This window comes from Lepidochelys kempii, chromosome 3, assembly GCF_965140265.1.
Source record: "Lepidochelys kempii isolate rLepKem1 chromosome 3, rLepKem1.hap2, whole genome shotgun sequence".
Lineage (NCBI taxonomy): Eukaryota > Metazoa > Chordata > Testudines > Cheloniidae > Lepidochelys > Lepidochelys kempii.
The window spans coordinates 99,202,449-99,223,286 of NC_133258.1; the positions used below are offsets into that span (position 1 = coordinate 99,202,449).

Consider the following 20,838-nt stretch of genomic DNA (forward strand, 5'->3'; position numbering starts at 1 on the left):
ATGGCCCACCTTGATTACCATGCACATTGTAGGGAGAGTGGTCACTTGGATAAGCTATTACCAGCAGGAGAGTGAGTTTGTGTGTGTGGTTTTTGGAGGGGGGTGAGGGGGTGAGAGAACCTGGATTTGTGCAGGAAATGGCCCTCCTTGATTATCATGCACATTGTGAAGAGAGTGGTCACTTTGGATGGGCTATTACCAGCAGGAGAGTGAGTTTGTTTGTGGGGGGCGGAGGGTGAGAAAACCTGGATTTGTGCTGGAAATGGCCCAACTTGATGATCACTTTAGATAAGCTATTATCAGCAGGACAGTGGGGTGGGAAGAGGTATTGTTTCATGGTCTCTATGTGTATATAATGTCTTCTACAGTTTCCACGGTATGCATCCGATGAAGTGAGCTGTAGCTCACGAAAGCTCATGCTCAAATAAATTGGTTAGTCTCTAAGGTGCCACAAGTACTCCTTTTCTTTTTGCGAATACAGACTAACACGGCTCTTACTCTGAAACCTATCTGAAATACGGTTACACCATGAGGAGCACTTCAGTGTGTGGACCAACCTTTTAAAAGCACAGATAGAAACTTTTGTTGACAAAGAGTAACCACTACAAAAACAAAACCCCAACAACTTCTTCTTGCTGACATTCTTCAGGCCCATACTAACAGAGCATTCTATTACAAACTCACAGAAACTTGTGAATGCAGAATATCATTGGAATTCTGATTCCCTGCTTCAAGCAGAATAACTTTAGAATACGAATACCATATAATCTCATGAAGAGTGACTGATTCAGAATAGAAGAATTTTACAGGTTAGGAAAGAAAACTGCATCAAGTGGTCAATCCACAGTGAATGTTCTACACATTTTGAAATACAGCATTATATAACATATTCTGTTGCCACATATAATTCACTTTACGTTTGGTACTAAACATGCATGCCCAGAGCGTCCCGCTGCCCTTTAACTAATGCATATACACACACCCAGAGCCTCTCACTGCCCATTAACAACGTTCTCCAATAATCCAGATAAAGATTAGAGGGAACTCTGAATTTAAATTAGACAAGTTAAAAAGTCAAGCCATTGACATAGTTCAGCGGCACACCAAAATACATCACGTCATTCAATGCTTGTAATTTGAGTAACACAAGAGTCATAAACAACAACAACGGCTGCTTCCATTGTGCCACTTTTTGATTCACTGTCTAAAAACATGATGTTTAAAAAGGACGTTATAACTGAACACATTTATTTTACTACAGAGTTGGCAATACCTAAGGCTACTGAGACCTAAAATAAATGTGCACAAAAAGGGGTATGTAAGGCTTTGTCTACACTAGAGACCTTACAGCGGCACAGCTGTACTGCTGGAGCTAAGCCACTGTAAGGTCTCCCATGTAGCTGCTCTGTGCCGACAAGAAAGAACTCTCCGGTCGGCATAATTGAAGTACCCCCAATGAGCAGCAGTAGCTATGTTGGCAGGAGAGCGTCTCCTGCTGACATAGCACTGTACACAGCGCTTTGGTCAGTGAAACTTCTGTCGGTCAGGGGTGCTAGTGTAGACATAGCCTAAGGCAAAAAGTTTGAGAACTATTGTTCTAGAGAACTGCTTACTGCACTGTCTTCTATCTTCCGTACTTCTGCATCACATACATTTTTGAACAAGTAACCAGAAAAGCAGTATTAAGCTTGTGATATAGGGCTTGCCTACACAGTTTTTGTACTAATATAGCTAAGCAGTGTTTCTAAATTGACCAGTGCTTGAGTCCTTAAAAAAAGTAGTGCAGGAACACATGTCCAGCACGGTCACTCATAAGTGATAGCAATGCAAAGTGGGGCAGCTTTTTCTGGGTTCAGGAGTCCCAGGAGCCCCATGGCAGCAGGTTCCACACTGCCCCCCATCTTACCCAGTACACCTTGGCACCACTTGTCAGGGACTACACTGCGCTCCGACACCCTCACAGGCTCCCCACTGCTGCTGGCCAATCCATCATCAATAGTCTCCAGCCAGCTCCCTGGTGCATCTCGGAAACAGGCCGAAGATCCTCCCTCTTCCTCTCCACTCCATCCTGGGGTGGAAAGAGTGAGAGGAGCGTACCTCCAATACGCTGTTAAACTCAGCTCTACCCAGAGCCAGTGAGGACAATACCACAGACCCTCTGCAGGGGGGGATGGGTATAAAACCACCCAGCCTCGTTAACATAAGTGATAGCATGAGAAGTACCAGAACAGTGTTCCAGAGCGTTCTGGAACGACTCAAGCCCCGAAATCGATATAAGCAACTTTTTTACTACTATAACTATGTTCATGCACTGATTTAAATAAACCAATGAAGTTAAATCAGTACAGAAATTATATGTAGGCTACCCCTTTCAGAACAGTTCTGTAAAAAACTAAGCCTTCATTATTGTAATGTTTGTTCACACACCAAGAAACTTGTGCACATACATATAATACAAGCCTTTGTTCTCATGCACCTCTGATATCTAATGAATACTTAACGAAAATATGTTCTTGTCGCCTTTGATGTGGGGAACCACACCTATTTCTTAACAGGTGCATTCAGAGTAGTTTCTTTTGACTTCAAAGTCATGTGTGTGAAGGTTTGCTGAACCTGGCCCTAGATGGAAATTCCAAGTGCTCATCACCATCTATGCACTGTGGCAAGCAACCACACTTTAGGCTGTTTCACATACATTTGTTGTATATTCACTATGGGTAATGAATAAGAACAAAACATTTTATTCTCAATTCTGAAAGGAAACTTTCTACATCAGCAACCTGTACGCTGAGCCAGACAGAAGCAAGGTCAGGAGGCATGATTATATCTACATTAGTATGAGCGGAAAACTATTTACTCCTGACTAAGAGGACATATAGGGAGGCCTCAGAAGAAAACTTGCTCTTGACCTTGCTCAGAAGTAGAGAAAACATCAACACATTCCTGATCATCAAAAGGAGAATGACTGTTTTAAAAAAAACAAAAACTAAAACCCACAATTGTGGTCTCAGCAAGAAAAGCAAGCCAGACATCCCCTTATAAATCTTAATCAGAGTTAAGGGCCATATCAAGGCTACTGAATACATCTGACTATAAAGTCTGAAAGCAGACAAATTCCACGGGTGCAGGATTTATTCTGAAGAAGATTATGTAAAAAGTAAAGCCTTCTTCTTCAAAAGATCTGCTTTTCCATGCGTATACAGAGTCATAGCTTCCGATACCAAACTTTCTTAAAACGACTATTTTTGTTAGCTGGCTTGTCCCTACAATGTTATTGGAAAGGGAGAAATCCTGACTCACAAACCAAAAGAACAACACTAAGGCTTGATCTATGTAGCTACATTGGTCAGGATGTGAGAAAACCACCCACCATAGATGCAGCTAGGCCCACAGAAGAATGTTTCCATCAACATAGCTACTGTCATTCAGGAAGATAGTGTTCTTACACTGATGGGAAATCTCCTTCCATTGGCCAAGGCTGCATCTACACAGGGTTATGCCAGCACAGCTAAATTGACATAGCTATGCCAATATAGCCTCTGTAGCATACCCCCTAATTCCAACTCCAAGGCCAAATTCTGCCCTTCCTTATACCTGTACAAACTCACAGATAAAAGTAGAGTGCATAGGTACTAGAAAAGACAAAATTTGAAAAAAATAAGTTGCCCAGCAAGGGCAGAATCTGTCTGTCAGAACCTTTATCACTGGCAATAAATCATAATCATGATTATCAGATTCCAGCTTGAATCTGATGCTGGCAATTAGAGAAAATAAATCTCTCATTTGTAAACTGAGCAAACTTGATCTGAAAATGGTTAAGACACAATGAGCATGGAATCAGACAGTTTGTTTAAAATCACTTTTTAGAGGAGAACCACACAGTAGCTGGGAGAGGGAAAAATCCTAATAAATATTAAAATTCCATTATCTACAGGATCTATAGTCCCATATGAAAAATCAGGCATGTTGAAGGACTTAATTACAAACCCAGTTGTCCCAAGAACTTCTAGTGTAGATAGAATGACTAAGTACACACTTGGGGTATGTCTACACTGCAAAAAAACCACAAAACACAGCAGTGTGTCTCAGAGCCTGGGTCAACTGACTCAGGCTCACCCTACATGTCTAACAATAGCAATATAGCTGTTCCTGCTCAGGTTCTGAGACCCAGAAGGGGGGAAGGTCCGAGAGCACGGGCTCCAGCCCAAGGGGAACATCTATACAGATCTTTTTAGCCCCATAACGTGATTCCTGCAAGCCCAAGTCAGTTGACTCCGGCTCTGAGACTCACTGCCAGAGAGGTCTGTAGGTTTTTGCAGTGTTGATGTACACTCAGTGATATTTTCCCCCAAAGAGAAGTGTGAATTTCTCAGTAGAAGGCCAACACCATTGACCATTTTCCTATTCATTGTCGAAGGACTTGTCTACGCACAGAAGTTACAGCACTTTAACGATACCAGAATAGTTGAAGTAATAGCGTGGACACCATTCTACTGGTATAAGGGTGCTTATACTAGTATAGCTTGTCCCTGTACAGGAAGGGGAATAAGCTATACCATAGAAGGCATCCTTTACCAATATAAATATGTCCATGCTGGGGCTCGTGCTGATATAGCTATTTTGGTAAACTACTAAAAAATAAGAATAAAAAAAATCCACACATATCCTTAATTGAAATAGTTATATCAATATAAAAACTGTGTACTTTGGGCCTAACTAAATGGCTTATGCACTGTGAGTCGGTGTTGTTCATTTGAAGTGATATTCCCCCAGAATAATGCTACAAGTTAGAGAAAGTTCAACAATCTTTATCTTCTCTAATCAGCTATTTAATATTTTTTGTTTACACTGCAGGGCGGGTGGGGCAATTGATCAGTCAAATATTTTCAAGCACTAACTTATTAGAATAGTAAAAAAGGTAATAAAAAGAGTAGGACTATGGTCTCTAATAGCCTTAGATCAGGGGTCAGCAATCTGCGGCACGCATGCCAAAGGCGGCAGGTGAGCTGATTTTTAGTGGCACTCTTCTGCCAGCTGGGGTCCTGGCCGCCGGCCCCACTCAGCCTGCTGCCTGCCAGGTTGAAAGGAACCCCAGGCCGGCAGCAGGCTGAGTGTGGCCAGCGACCAGGACCCCAGGTGGCAGGGGCTGGCGGACAGAACCCCGGGCCAGCAGCGGGCTGAGCAGGGCCGGCGGACGGAACCCCTGACCTGGGGTTCTGTCCACCAGCCCCTGTAAATGCAAAATGTATAACTGGCACACGAAACCTTAAATTACAGTAAATAAATGAAGACTTGGCACATCACTTCTCAAAGGTTACTGACCCCTGCCTTAGATAGATATTTATGCCTAGTTACAAAATACACGTTACTTAACGTCACTATTTTAACATAGAAAAACGCAAAACACAACAAATGAAGTTGTAAAAAATGAAAGAATGACACCACGATGCAATCAAAGGGTATGCCACTACCTAGACTAGACTTGCTGAAATATCTGACAATATTTGACTATGGTCAAACAATAGGCAGTCAATTAACATTATTTGACCAGTCAATTGACTGACTTGCCAAGCCTAAATGCAGGACATTCTCATCCCCTTACCACTGAGTAACATGCACAACTTTTTTCCAGGAAAGTCTGTTTCCTGGGGATACAGCAGTATCCTAATATATAGTTTGGCTGTTTGACCAACTAATCTCCCCCTGCTCCTGCTCTACCTCTTTCCCTATGTGACAACATCTGCCAGACTCTCCAGTGAATGATGCCCCAACTCCTGCTATTTTGCAATATGGGAAATGATGGGATTTGCACAACACCATTCCACATGCTCAGCTCGATTGCAAACATCCAGATAGATGGTGCATTGCAGCAGTTTAGACCCAAATGCCTCTGTGCCTTTTTGTTTTATGAACTCATTTCTTTTTGTTTGTAAATATTGAAGAATAAAACCTGCAAGAGGAATAAAAACTCTCTGCAATGAGAGTGATTTACTCCAGACCCCCACCACCAGAAGGGGAAACACTGAGCCCAGTCACAAGAAGGAGGTGCCTTGTCACAGCTCATTACAGTATATTTGCAAGTCTAAGGTGAGAGCCCAGAAGCCCAAAATGGTCAAGAAGCAACCACTCCACCTTAGTTACAAAAAACAAAACAAGAAAATTTTCCTACGTGTCTGGGACAAACACCCTCCACCTCCCCTCAACCATCCCCAATACACAGCTAACCCCACCAAGCTGCCAGTGAATGCAGTTCCCTTAAACCCCATCAGCTCAGCTCCTTGCAGAATTACTCCTTCTTCCCAGCAAGACACACTCAAGATGCCCCTGCTACACTCCCAGCCTCTTCCAACGTGAAAGAATGAGACTGGCCCACTTTACTGAATCTGGATCTCTTGCATGGTAATGCAATATATAGAGCGCAATAAGGCTGACCCATTTTCTAACTAAAAGATTACAAATAACTGAGACACTTGCATCCACCTTTAAAGTAAGAGTCCTGCTGTTTAGGGTCTTTGTAATTGTACTGTGGTGTTTCAGCTTTTAGCCAGTCCTAAAAACTGCTTTTCAAGTAGGTGATCAGAAAGCACCAGGTGTACATCAAAACCTTAAGACTGATCTTTGCAGTTCTGCCCCTTAGGGCTTGTCTACATTGGCATGCTAAATTGGCAACACTGCAATCAATGCAGCGGCATTGATTTAGCGGGTCTGGTGAAGACACAATAAGTTGATGGCAGAGTGCTCTTCTGTCAACTTCAGTACTTCACCTCCTGGGAGAGGCAGAAGCTAAGTTGGTGGGAGAGCATCTCCCACCGAACCGACATGGCATGGTGTAGACACTGCGTTAGATCGACATAACTTACATCAACTTAAGCAGCAGTGTAGACCAGGCCTTACTGCCCCAGGGAGTGGAAAAACAAAGTTCAGTGTGTCTTATGTATACCATAAGCACTGTATAATGCATAGCAAAGCACTGCTCAAACCAAACAATTTAAAATATATAGAATCAGAAATACAGAAAAAGGGAGACTAAAATTAAGCATATGAGATACACAAGACATATAGAACCTTAGCAATGTAGGGTTGGAAGGGATCTCTGTAGGTCATGTAGCCCAGCCCCCTTTGCTGAGGCCGGACCAAATAAACCTATACTATCCCTGATAGGTGGTGTCCAACCTATCCTCAAATACCTCCAGTGATGAGAATTCCACAACCTCCCTTGGAAGTTTATTCCAGTCCTTAACTATCCTTATAATTGGAACGTTTTTCCTAATATCTAACCTAAATCTGCCTTGTTGCAGATTAAGTGCATTGCTTCTTGTCCTACCTTCCGTGGACACAATGAACAGTTGATCTCCGTTCTCTTTATAAACAGCCCTTAACTTATTTGAAGATTCATCAGATTCCCCCCTCCCTCCAGTCTTCTTTTTCTCAAAACTAAACATACCCAGTTTTTTTAACCTCTCCTCATAGGGCAGGTTTTCTAAACCTTTTATCATCTTTGTAGTGCTCCTCTGGACCAATTTGACCACATATTTCTTAAAGTGTGATGCCCAAAACTGCACATGATACTCCAGATGAGGCCTCACCAGTGCTGAGTAGAGCACAATTTCCTCCCAGGTCTTACATAGTATAGAATCATAGAATCATAGAATATCAGGGTTGGAAGGGACCCCAGAAGGTCATCTAGTCCAACCCCCTGCTCAAAGCAGGACCAATTCCCAGTTAAATCATCCCAGCCAGGGCTTTGTCAAGCCTGACCTTAAAAACCTCTAAGGAAGGAGATTCTACCACCTCCCTAGGTAACGCATTCCAGTGTTTCACCACCCTCTTAGTGAAAAAGTTTTTCCTAATATCCAATCTAAACCTCCCCCACTGCAACTTGAGACCATTACTCCTCGTTCTGTCATCTGCTACCATTGAGAACAGTCTAGAGCCATCCTCTTTGGAACCCCCTTTCAGGTAGTTGAAAGCAGCTATCAAATCCCCCCTCATTCTTCTCTTCTGCAGGCTAAACAATCCCAGCTCCCTCAGCCTCTCCTCATAACTCATGTGTTCCAGTCCCCTAATCATTTTTGTTGCCCTTCGCTGGACTCTCTCCAATTTATCCACATCCTTCTTGAAGTGTGGGGCCCAAAACTGGACACAGTACTCCAGATGAGGCCTCACCAATGTCGAATAGAGGGGAACGATCACGTCCCTCGATCTGCTCGCTATGCCCCTACTTATACATCCCAAAATGCCATTGGCCTTCTTGGCAACAAGGGCACACTGCTGACTCATATCCAGCTTCTCGTCCACTGTCACCCCTAGGTCCTTTTCTGCAGAACTGCTGCCTAGCCATTCGGTCCCTAGTCTGTAGCTGTGCATTGGGTTCTTCCGTCCTAAGTGCAGGACCCTGCACTTATCCTTATTGAACCTCATCAGATTCCTTTTGGCCCAATCTTCCAATTGGTCTAGGTCCTTCTGTATCCTATCCCTCCCCTCCAGCGTATCTACCACTCCTCCCAGTTTAGTATCATCCGCAAATTTGCTGAGAGTGCAATCCACACCATCCTCCAGATCATTTATGAAGATATTGAATAAAACCGGCCCCAGGACCGACCCCTGGGGCACTCCACTTGATACCGGCTGCCAACTAGACATGGAGCCATTGATCACTACCCGTTGAGCCCGACAATTTAGCCAGCTTTCTACCCACCTTATGGTGCATTCATCCAGCCCATACTTCCTTAATAGTACACTCCTATTAATACACCCCAAATGATATTGGCCTTTTTCACAATAGCGTCATATTATTAGCTTTGTATACTGTTGGTATTGTTGTCCTTGTACAGCTCTTTCTGTTTTGGCCTCCTTCTGCTGGCCTGTGTATGATTGCTCTTAAATTAATAAACCCACTCCCCGGTCAATCATCAGACCCAGCAAGGAAGATCTACATTGACAAAGAAGAACTGGAATAATGTAGAATACTTTGCCTATTTTGGCAGCCATCTCTCACAGAGGGCAGACATAGATGTCAAGATTCAGCATCGAATCTGCAACATCAGCCTTCCTTTTGGCAAACTGTCTCGCCAGACTTTCAACAATCACAACATCAGAACACATCCTAGACTTTTAGTTTATAAAGTGGTGGTAATGCCAACTCTCCTTGACAGCTGCGAGAGTTGGGTGACCGATAAAAAACACCTGAAAAACCTGGAATGCCAGCACTTTCTTTGGAAGATCTTCAACATAAAGTGAGAGGATCATCACACTAATGTCAGTGTCCTTCCAGAGGCTAACATCTTCAGTGTTGAGGCCCTGATTATCCAGCACCAGCTGAGGTGGAGCAGGCACTGTGTGCTTATGCCTGATACATGCTTACCAAAACAACTGCTGTACGTCCAACTCACCAAAAGAGAAAGGAAACGGGGAAGCAAAAAGAAACACTTTAAAGACACCCTCAGGGTAAACATCAAGAGATTTGGCATTGACACCACACACTGGGAGACAGCAGCCCAGGATAAGGATAAGTGGCGAAGACTAGTCAGAGAGGAAACGTCCACTTTTGAGGAAAATTGCCTTGCCCTGGTTGCAGAAAAATGCCAGAAAAGAAAGGAAAGATAACTGTCACACACTGATTGTGGCCCAACCCTGTCTTCCAACACCACCTGCAATGTCTACCAACAAGCTTGTGGCTCAAGGATCGGACTCCTCAGTCACCAAAGGACCCATGAAAAATAAATAAAACCTGTAAAAGAGATCATCCTCAACCTCAAGGGATCACTGATGATGACTGCCTCATGTTGGGCATACTACCTCTTTGTTTAGTAGTAAACCATCATCTAGAGATGCAGAAAGACACCTATTTTTAATAGATACCTGACATTTGGTGCCTTACAAGGAATCTGAGCAGCACCTGAATGTAGTCCCTAATTTAAATCTGTGCCACCAGATTAAAGAAATAAAAGGGCATATTTGGGGGAGTTATACCTCACTATCACTACTGATATGTTGTGTGGTTGGTGAAGAATTCTACTCCAGAGAAGTGTAAAATTACTCCAAGTAAGGTCAAAGATTTCACAAGAACTCATGTAGAAACTGCAAGTACTGGTGGTTGATTTTCACCCCAGAGTTGGAAGCTATGGTGACCTGTGGCCCAGGTAAACTATTTTTAGAACCCTGCTCCTTTGTTAAGTGGCATTGATCACACGCCTAAAGGATTCCATGATTAAACTGGGCACAACTGTCTTTGCCATTTGGATCCCAAGTTCCATGAAGCACAGAGAGAAACAGCTGATTCCTTCAGAGCCATTCCATGCCTATGGGTCCCAATCTGGCTGCCTTGTTGAACAAGAAGCACTTCCATGCTGGGCAAATGATGGTAGCCAATGAGGGAATGTATCAGATTCCAAGTTCAGACGGCAGGATACATGACTGCTGAGTCCAGAGTCTGTGGTTTGGTCTCTTCGTTTTGCTATAGAGTCTAATGCATTTGTATCACTTCTCCACCTCCTGCTACTTTGAAAGATTAGAAAGTGTGGAAATAGAGCAAAGTTGTTTTTTCTCATGATGCAACCTTGCCAAGTGGTGTGAGACCCTTTTCACCCACACTTATGGGAGAAGAAAAGGACCTAGGGGTTACAGCAGATGAGAAGCTGGATATGAGTCAACAGTGTGCCCTTGTTGCCAAGAAGGCCAACGGCATTTTGGGATTTATACATAGGGGCATTGCCAGCAGATCGAGGGACATGATCGTTCCCCTCTATTCGACATTGGTGAGGCCTCATCTGGAGTACTGTGTCCAGTTTTGGGCCCCACACTACAAGAAGGATGTGGAAAAATTGGAAAACGTCCAGCGGAGAGCAACAAAAATGATTAGGGAACTGGAACACATGAGTTATGAGGAGAGGCTGAGGGAACTGGGGATGTTTAGTCTACGAAAGAGAAGAATGAGGTGGGATTTGATAGTTGCTTTCAACTACCTGAAAGGGGGTTCCAAAGAGGATGGATCTAGACTGTGTTCAGTGGTAGGTGATGACAGAACAAGGAGTAATGGTCTCAAGTTGCAGTGGGGGAGGTTTAGGTTGGGTATTAGGAAAACTTTTTCACTAGGAGGGTGGTGAAACACTGGAATGCGTTACCTAGGGAGGTGGTGGAATCCCCTTCCTTAGATATTTTTAAGGTCAGGCTTGACAAAGCCCTGGCTGGGATGATTTAGTTGGGGATTGGTCCTGCTTTGAGCAGGGGGTTGGACTAGATGACCTCCTGACATCCCTTCCAACCCTGATATTCTATAACAGTGTCTATACATCTGGGTATACTGATTAGATTATCCACAAATACAAAGTTAGTTTTTAAAAGTCATATGATACATAGAGTACATAATCAGCAATAATCCAAATTTAGGTGAATAGATTAACACAGTTTAGATATTAGAATACTTGGGTACATCACTCATGAAAAGTTGTACAGAAATTTGGTTGTGAAAAGCAAAATATATCAATGAGTGGAGATTGTCCCTCGGTAATTGAGAATTAGGTTGGTTGTCCATTTAGAAAATGCAATCCATAAGGAAAGTATTTGTTACTTTCCTGACTGCGCTTCTCATCGGCGCTCCAGCTCATCCCTCCTGGTATTGCCGATGTCCAGTGATGTGTTCTATGTAGATGTCCCTTGACCACCTGATGGCATCTGACACCGTGAGTTGCTGTATCAGCCGAGTGTAGCGTTGACCGATTCTGCATTCTCTCAGCACTCGCTCGTTACCAGGGTCCCATGCACTTAAGGCTCCGACGATCAGTGCACGTGTCCGGACCTGGTAACCCTTAGCTCTCAAGGTTTCGGCCAGAGGGGCATATTTCTCTACCTTTCGAGCTCAGGCATCGTGGAAGGCTAGGGTCCTGTTCTCGAACGGCACTCTGATGTCCACAGTACTACAGGAACATAGCTCTCCTCTTCCCTCAGGATCCCTTACTTATAAGGTGGGACTCCATCAATCAATTAAGTAAGCACTTGCATGAAGTGATGAATCTTGCACTGTGTCCAGAAGGTAGCAGGATTTGGTGCTATCTGATAGCTAGTGGTAACAAGTTCCACTATCATGAGCCTGTCACTGAAAAGGCTCTCAGTCTTTATGGGGTACACCCTGATCTCCATCAACCAAGGCTGTGTCCTTGAAACAGCCAGTCAACAGCATTCAAACATTTGTGCAATAGGACCCAAGACTCTACGGTCAGTGCAGAGAGTGCCAAGCAATAAGACCAGCCTACTAAAACTCTAGAATCTCCCCCAACATTTGATACCATGAAATGAGTAGGGGAGAGACGGGTTAAGAGTCAAACGCAAGAAATCAAAGAGATACTGAAATGAAACCACTGTAGTCACCAATAAAACAAAACAATCACAGCACCACAACCAGTCTCACCAGTCAGCACAATCACCTTCTATTTGCATCTCTAAAGCATTCTGTTCAGTCAAGAATTGACGATTACATACTTGGGGAAATGTACACATTAATTATGTGTTAATCTATAATAGTCAACCTGGTACATCATTTTTACTTAATCAATGACAAATAAGTTGGTCCATGTTGTAACCTGATTTTTTCCTTCAAAGCTTCACATTACAGAGTGCAATGTGTATCAACATGATCATCTCTCTTTCTGCAAATGAGGACATTGTCATGCACTTGAAAATAAATAAATTACTGTTCTCAGCTGCACTACGATGTGCCTGTTTTCTGAAGAATTTCTAAATAAAACAACCTCATTATACAAAGTTTCTCCTCTAAGCCCTGGTTTACACTAGGAGTTGCGGTCAAATTTAGCAGCATTAAATCGATTTAACCCTGCACCTGTCCACACAACAAAGCCCTTTTTTTCAACTTAAAGGGCTCTTAAAATCGATTTCCTTACTCCACCCCCGACAAGGGGATTAGCGCTTAAATTGGCTTTGCCGGGTCGAATTTGGGGTACTGTGGACGCAATTAGACGGTATTGGCCTCCGGGAGCTATCCCAGAGTGTTCTATTGTGACCGCTCTGGACAGCACTCTCAACTCAGATGCACTGGCCAGGTAGACAGGAAAAGGCCCGCGAACTTTTGAATTTCAATTTTCTGTTTGCATGGTCACCTGCAGCTTGCCACGCTGGCCAGAGCTCATCAGCAGAGTTGATCATGATGGAGTCCCAGAATCGCAAAAGAGCTCCAGCATGGACCGAACGGGAGGTACGGGATCTGATCACTGTATTGGGGAGAGGAATCTGTGCTATCAGAACTCCGTTCCAGTTTTCGAAATGCCAAAACATTTGCAAAAATCACCCAGGGCATGAAGGACAGAGGCCATAACAGGGACCCGAAGCAGTGCCGCATGAAACTTAAGGAGCTGAGGCAAGCTTACCAGAAAACCAGAGAGGCAAACAGACACTCTGGGTCAGAGTCCCAAACATGCCGCTTCTATGATGAGCTGCATGCCATTTTAGGGGGTTCAGCCACCACTACCCCAGCCGTGTTGTTTGACTCCTTCAATGGAGATGGACGCAACACAGAAGCAGGTTTTGGGGATGAGGAAGATGATGAGGAGGAGGAGGTTGTAGATAGCTCACAGCAAGCAAGCGGAGAAACCGGTTTCTCACCCTGGACCTGGAGCCAGTACCCCCCGAACCCAACCAAGGCTGCCTCCCGGACCCGCCAGGCGGAGAAGGGACCTCTGGTGAATGTACCTTTTAAAATAATATAAATGATTTAAAAGCAAGCATGTTTAATGATTAATTTGCCCTGGCATTTCCAGCTCTCCTGGATGTACTCCCAAAGCCTTTGCAAAAGGTTTCTGGGGAGGGCAGCCTTATTCCGTCCACCATGGTAGGACACTTTACCACACCAGGCCAGTAGCACGTACTCGGGAATCATTGTACAACAAAGCATTGCAGTGTATGTTTGCTGGCATTCAAACAACATCCGTTCTTTATCTCTCTGTGTTATCCTCAGGAGAGTGAGATATAATTCATGGTCACCTGGTTGAAATAGAGTGCTTTTCTTAAGGGGACATTCAGAGGTGCCCATTCCTGCTGGGCTGCTTGCCTGTGGCTGAACAGAAATGTTAGCCACGGGGAGGGGGGAGGGGCTAGCCACGTGGCGGGGGGAGGCAAAATGCGACCTTGGAACGAAAGCACATGTGCTTTGTATACAATGTTAACAGCAGGGTTTACTGTGAAAGAGTGTACCCATTGTTCCATAAAATGTGTCTTTTTAAATACCACTGTCCCTTTTGTTTTCTCCACCAGCTGCATGTGTTTCAAGGATCACAGGATCTTCTCCTTTCCTGAGGCTAGTGAAGATTAGAAGGCAAAAAAACCAAACTCGTGATTAAATGTTCTCTGAGCTCATGCTGTCCTCCCACACTGACAGAGCACAGATAAATGTGTGGAGGCAGACAATGTCAGAGTGCAGGAAAGCACAAAATGACCGGGAGGAGAGGTGGCGGGCTGAACAAAGGGCTGAAGCTGAAAGGTGGCGGCAGCATGATGAGAGGAGGCAGGATTCAATGCTGAGGCCGCTGGAGGATCAAACTAGTGTGCTCCAGCGTATGGCTGAGCTGCAGGAAAGGCAGCAGGAGCAGAGACCACCGCTACAGCCCCTGTGTGACCAACTGCCCTCCTCCCCAAGTTCCATAGCCTCCACACCCTGATGCCCAAGAACGCGGTGGGGGGGCCTCCGGCCACCCAGCCACTCCACCCCAGAGGATTGCCCAAGCAACAAAAGGCTGGCATTCAATAAGTTTTAAACTTTTAAAGTGCTGTGTGGCCTTGTCCTTCCCTCCTCCACCACCCCTCCCAGGCTACCTTGGCAGTTATCCCCTTATTTGTGTGATGAATTAATAAAGAATGCATGAATGTGAAGCAACAATGACTTCATTGCCTCTGCAAGTGGTGATCGAAGGGAGGAGGGGAGGGTGCTTAGCTTACAGGGAAGTAGAGTGAACCAAGGGACGGGGGGTTTCATCAAGGAGAAACAAACAGAACTTTCACACCGTAGCCTGGCCAGTCATGAAACTGGTCTTCAAAGCTTCCCTGATGCACCGCGCCCTCCTGTGCTCTTCTAACCGCCCTGGTGTCTGGCTGCGCGTAACCAGCAGCCAGGCGATTTGCCTCAACCTCCCACCCCGCCATAAATGTCTCCCCCTTACTCTCACAGAGATTGTGGAGCACACAGCAAGCAGTAATAACAGTGGGAATATTGGTTTTGCTGAGGTCTAAGCAAGTCAGTAAACTGCGCCAGCGCGCCTTTAAACGTCCAAATGCACATTCTACCACCATTCTGCACTTGCTCAGCCTGTAGTTGAACAGCTCCTGACTACTGTCCAGGCTGCCTGTGTATGGCTTCATGAGCCTTGGCATTAAGGGGTAGGCTGGGTCCCCAAGGATAACTATAGGCATTTCAACATCCCCAACGGTTATTTTCTGGTCTGGGAATAAAGTCCCTTCCTGCAGCTTTTGAAACAGACCAGAGTTCCTGAAGATGCGAGCGTCATGTACCTTTCCCGGCCATCCCACGTTGATGTTGGTGAAATGTCCCTTGTGATCCACCAGTGTTTCCAGCACTATTGAAAAGTATCCCTTGCGGTTTATGTACTCGCCAGCTTGGTGCTCCGGTGCCAAGATAGGGATATGAGTTCCGTCTATGGCCCCACCACAGTTAGGGAATCCCATTGCAGCAAAGCCATCCACTATGATCTGCACATTTCCCAGGGTCACTACCCTTGATATCAGCAGATCTTTGATTGCGCTGGCTACTTGCATCACAGCAGCCCTCACAGTAGATTTGCCCACTCCAAATTGATTCCCGACTGACTGGTAGCTGTCTGGCGTTGCAAATTTCCACAGGGCTATTGCCACTCGCTTCTCAACGGTGAGGGCTGCTCTCATCTTGGTATTCATGCGCTTCAGGGCAGCGGAAAGCAAGTCACAAAGTTCCATGAAAGTGCCCTTATGCATTTCACTGGGAATTGTCCCAGACCTGTAACACTATGCGGTCCCACTAGTCTGTGCTTGTTTCCCAGGCCCAGAATCGGCATTCCACGGCATGAACGTGCCCCATTAACACCATGATGCCTGCATTGGCAGGGCCCATGATTTGAGAGAAGTCTGTGTCCATGTCCTCATCACCGTGCTGACGTCGCCTACTCGCCCGGTTTCGCTTTGCCAGGTTCTGGTGCTGCATATACTGCTGGATAATGCGTGTGGTGTTTAATGTGCTCTTAATTGCCAAAGTGATCTGAGCGGGCTCCATGCTTGCCGTGGTGTGGCATCTGCGCAGAAAAAAAGCGCGGAACGATTGTCTGCCGTTGCTCTGACGGAGGGAGGGGTGACTGACGACACGGCTTACAGGGTTGGCTTACAGGGAATTAAAATCAACAAAGGGGGTGACTTTACATCATGGAGAAACAAAAACAACTGTCACACAGAATGGCCCCCGCAAGGACTGAACTCAAAACCCTTGGTTTAGCAGGCCAATGCTCAACCCACTAAGCTATCCCTCCCTCTCGTATTTCAGGCAGGACTTCGGGGCAGTGGGGAGGGGGGAAATGAATACAAAACAAATCTGGTCTATTTCTTGTTTTGATCCACTCCATCTATCTTTTACATCTTTGGCTGGCAGCAGATGGTGCAGAAGGACTGCAAGCCATCCACATCTCTTGGCTACTCGGCAGAAGATGGTACAATAGGACTGCTAGCCATCCTCATCTCCTGCCTGCCCGGCAAAAGATGGTACAATAGGACTGCTAGCCATCCATATTTCCTGCCTGCTCACCATGAGATGGTACAATAGGACTGCCTGCAGGACTAAAGAGAGTGACCTGGTCGAGTCACTCCTAATGTAGTCCCTGCACCCATGTCTGCCCAGGCGCTTGTGACCGACACGGCCAGGAGCACCTCGGACATGACGGTGATGGCTACCAGTCCTATTGTACTGTCTGCTGCCACAAGGCAATGGGTTGCTGCTACTGTGTAGCAATGCCGTACCGCATCTGCCAGCACCCAGGAGACATATGGTGACAGTGAGCTGAGCGGGCTCCATGCTTGCTGTGGTATGGCGTCTGCACAGGTAACTCAGGAAAAAAGGCACGAAACGATGGTCTGCCATTGCTTTCACAGAGGGAGGGAGGGAAGAAGGGCCTGATGACATGTACCCAGAACCACCCGTGACAATTTTTTTGCCCCATCAGGCATTGGGATCTCAACCCAGAACTCCAATGGGCAGCAGAGACTGTGGGAACTGTGGGATAGCTATCCACAGTGCAACACTCCGGAAGTCGACGCTAGTCTCGGTACTGTGGAAGCACTCCGCCGAGTTAATGCACTTAATGCACTTAGAGCATTTTCTGTGGGGACACACACAATCTACTATATAAAAACAATTTCTAAAAAACCAACTTCTGTAAATTTGACCTAATTTCATAGTGTAGACATACCCTGACTCTGCTGAACTAGGTTTGCCCCATACTGCTCTTCAAGGAAAGTGCAATCAGGTGTCACAGCAATTTGTAATGCTTACAAGGAAACTGAGGTGCAACGGTAATTCTAACTTTCAGCTTCCTGAAAGAGAGGAGCATACAATCCTCTCTCATTCACCATACAATTTTACCTCATTTTAGCACGTGTTTTTTAGAAAGCCTCCCACCAAAGCAGCAAGCAAAAAAGGAGGATTTGGGGAAAATATTACGCTATAACACCATTTTGCAAAGATCAGGTATCTTCAGAAGCAACACTTGTGGTCAAGATTAGGTGGTGAGATAAGCAAAAGTCTCTCCCAAAGAACCAGATGCACAAAATGCGCCAGATGAGCCCTAAAAGCGATTCAGAGGGAAAAATGTGCCATCAACCACTTCGCACTTCACCACCAGCCAAGGCTCTCAAAGCACTTTCCACACAGTACATGTATCTTCTACTCCTGAGGGAATTGTGTGCCAATGCACAATGCAGAATTTTGCAGAAATTAATGTGCAAGCAGAATTTCCTTTCCCCCAAAGAAATGGGCTGCAGCACTGCTAGCCGCCACTGGACTTGGCAGAGCCCAGCTTGCACATAGAAGACACTGCTGCAGGGAGGGAGAGGGAGCTAGAGGGTTCCTGGCAGCTGCAGTTCCCAGCATGCCTGAGGGAAGGAGAGGGCTGCATGCAGGAAAGTCCACACAAGCCTGGGACCAAGCATCAAGCTGTTTCTCCCTGTGTATTCCCTGGACTCATGGGGGACAGGCAGGGGGACGGGTGTCTGGGCAAAGGGGGGCCCAACGGCTGGTCTCTGGGGAGGAGAGTGTTCGGGTGTATTGACAGGGGGGTGGCCCGCAGGTGGGCTCTGGACGGGAAGAGGTTGTAGGTCTCTAGCTGTGGGAGGGGGAGGACAAAGAAACAGGAACTGGGTTCTCATAGGGGTTTCTTTAGTTCTCTACTCCTGGGGGAATTTGTGTGTGTGTATGTGTATATACACTGTTACAGACATACTTGCTGACAGATATTTTAAAATAAATTACCAAAATAATTGAAACTGGTGTGATTATGTAGCGTTATTTTGACAAATAAAAATTGCAGAATTTAAAAATATTGTGTGCAGAATTTTTTATTTTTTGGCACATTTCATTTTATTGGTTGCCAACTTTCTACTTGCATAAAATCGAACACTTGCCCCGCCCCCTGCCCTGCCCCTCCTCTGAGGCCGTGCCCATCCCCTGCCCCTTTTCTGAGGTGCCGTCCCTTGCTCACTCCAGCCCCCCTTCTTCTGTCGCTCGCTCTCCCCACCCTCACTCACTCGCTCATTTTCACCGGGCTGGGGTTCAGGAGGGGGTGAGGGCTCTGGCTGGGGGTGTGGGCTCCTGTGTGGGGCCAGAAATGAGGAGTTCAGAGTGCAGGAGCGGGCTCCAGGCTGAGACAGTGGGTTGAACTGCAAGATGGGGTGAGGGCTTCAACTGGGGTGGGGCCAGGGACGAGGGGTTTGGGGTGAAGAAGGATGCTTCAAGCTGGGATTGAGGGGTTCAGAGGGTGGGAGAGGGATCAGGGCTGGAGTTGGGGCACGGAAGGGGATGAGGAGTGCTGGCTCTGGGCGGCACTTACCTCAAGCAGCTCAAGAAAGCAGCGACATGTCCCTCCTCCAGCTCCTACCCAGAGGTGCAGCCAGGGGGTTCTGCACTCTGCCCCTGTCCCCAGGCACCACCCCTACAGCTTCCATTGGCCGTGGTTACTGGCCAATGGGAGCTGTGGAGTGGTGCTTGGGGAGGGGACAGCATGGATAGCCCCGACTGCTCCACGTGTAGGAGGCGGAGGGGGAACATGCCGGCTGCTTCCTGGGAACCGCGCAGCGCAGAGGCTAGCAGAGAGCGTGCCAGCCCCGCTGCACAGCGCCGCCAACCGGATAGTCAAGAGTCCGGTCAGCGGTGCTGGCTGGAGCCGTCAGGATCCCGTTTCGACAGGCTGTTCCGGTCAAAAACCCGACACCTGGTCCCCCTAGCGCAGAATGCCCCCAGGAGTCACCTTCCGAACTAGGGCGAGCAGACAGCGCACTGGCGAGGGGGTGGGCAGCAACAGAGCCTACCTAAGACAAAAGCCCTGAACATCAGGTCATCTGGCCACGCTCCTCTGCGCACCCCGCTGAAGAGTGTGTTTGTGTGTGTGTGTGTGTGTGTAGGGGGGGGGGGGGTAAAGGCAGGGAGGCTCCCTCCACACGCCCGGACGCAGAGCGCGCACACGCCACGCCAGGGCCCCGCTCAGCCGGGCAGCCCCCCCACCCCCCGCGAGAGGCAGAGCCAGGTGAGCCCAGGGCACCGCGGTGCGTGGCCGGGGCGCACGCCGGCCGCGTCGGTCGGAGAAAGGGGCAGCGAAGGCTTCACTTCGCAACCGCCTCTCCCCGCCGGCCCCAGCCCTGGCCCCGGCCGCTCCCTCTGCCCCCTGCCTTAGGGCTCGGCGGGACCGGAGCTGCGGCCCGCGGGCCAGCCCTCCCCGGCGCTGCTTGCACCGTCCCCCCATTACCTGCCCCGCTCAGCCGAAGACTCTGTCCCGAGCAAACTTCATGCAAAGCTGCCTTTGCCTTTCCTCCGGGGCGGCGCTTCCCCTTCCGGTGCGGGGGCTGGCTCTGCGCCGCGGTGGGAGCCGGGCTCGGGCTCGGGAGCTGGGAGAGACGGGAGCCGTGCAGGAGCGACCGCCCGGGGTGCGCGGGAGAGTGGGCGGGGACGGGGAAAGGGGGTGGGGCGCCGGCTCATTGGGAGATGCCGCGGGTGCTTTTGCCAAAGCAAAACTGGCTGGTTTGCTGGGTGCAACCCGCAGCACGTTCTGAGGGAGGAGAAAACAACCGCGGCCGCAAGCTACAAACACACGCTCCCCGGCTGCTGCTGCCGCTGGCTCCGCCCTGGTGCGTTTCTGGGCCGGGGCAACATCTTCTGAGTGGGGCTCTCAAGCCCCAGGCAGCCCGTGGCTTTCTGCTGCGGCTCCTCTGAGCTAGACAACCCGATGGAATATTTCTGGTTCCAGTATAAAGGACAAACTGTGAGCTGTGCCTTAAAAGACCAAAAATGAATAGATAATCTCCTGGATCTGACGGTCGATAATTAATCCTGTTTGACTGGGGGTTTTTTGGTTTTGTTTTTGTCTGTAAACGAACCTTGAGTCTGAGTTTGGACTCTTGGAGCTGGTTTTGAATTTAGATTGAGGAAGGAACAAGATGCCCTTCGAAAGAACATGATTATTTTTAAGTGACCCTTGAAATCGCTGTGTTCAACCCCTGTACATCAAGTGACCTCCTGAGGTGCCTTCCAACCCTGGTATTCTATGATTCTAAGATGTGACTTACACCACTGCAGTTTACCACTGTTTG

At 47.2% G+C, this 20,838-nt stretch overlaps 1 protein-coding gene across 2 annotated transcripts in view; it reads right to left on the minus strand.

Annotated features, from left to right (window-relative positions):
* Window positions 1–20,234, minus strand: part of SAMD3 (sterile alpha motif domain containing 3) — a 99,314-nt gene extending 79,080 nt beyond the window's left edge. For both annotated transcript variants that reach the window (XM_073337290.1, XM_073337288.1), the window contains exon 1: window positions 19,998–20,234. The gene's annotated coding sequence lies outside the window, so the exon portion shown is untranslated. The remainder of the gene's footprint in view (window positions 1–19,997) is intronic.
* Between the last annotated feature and the right edge of the window lie 604 nt (window positions 20,235–20,838).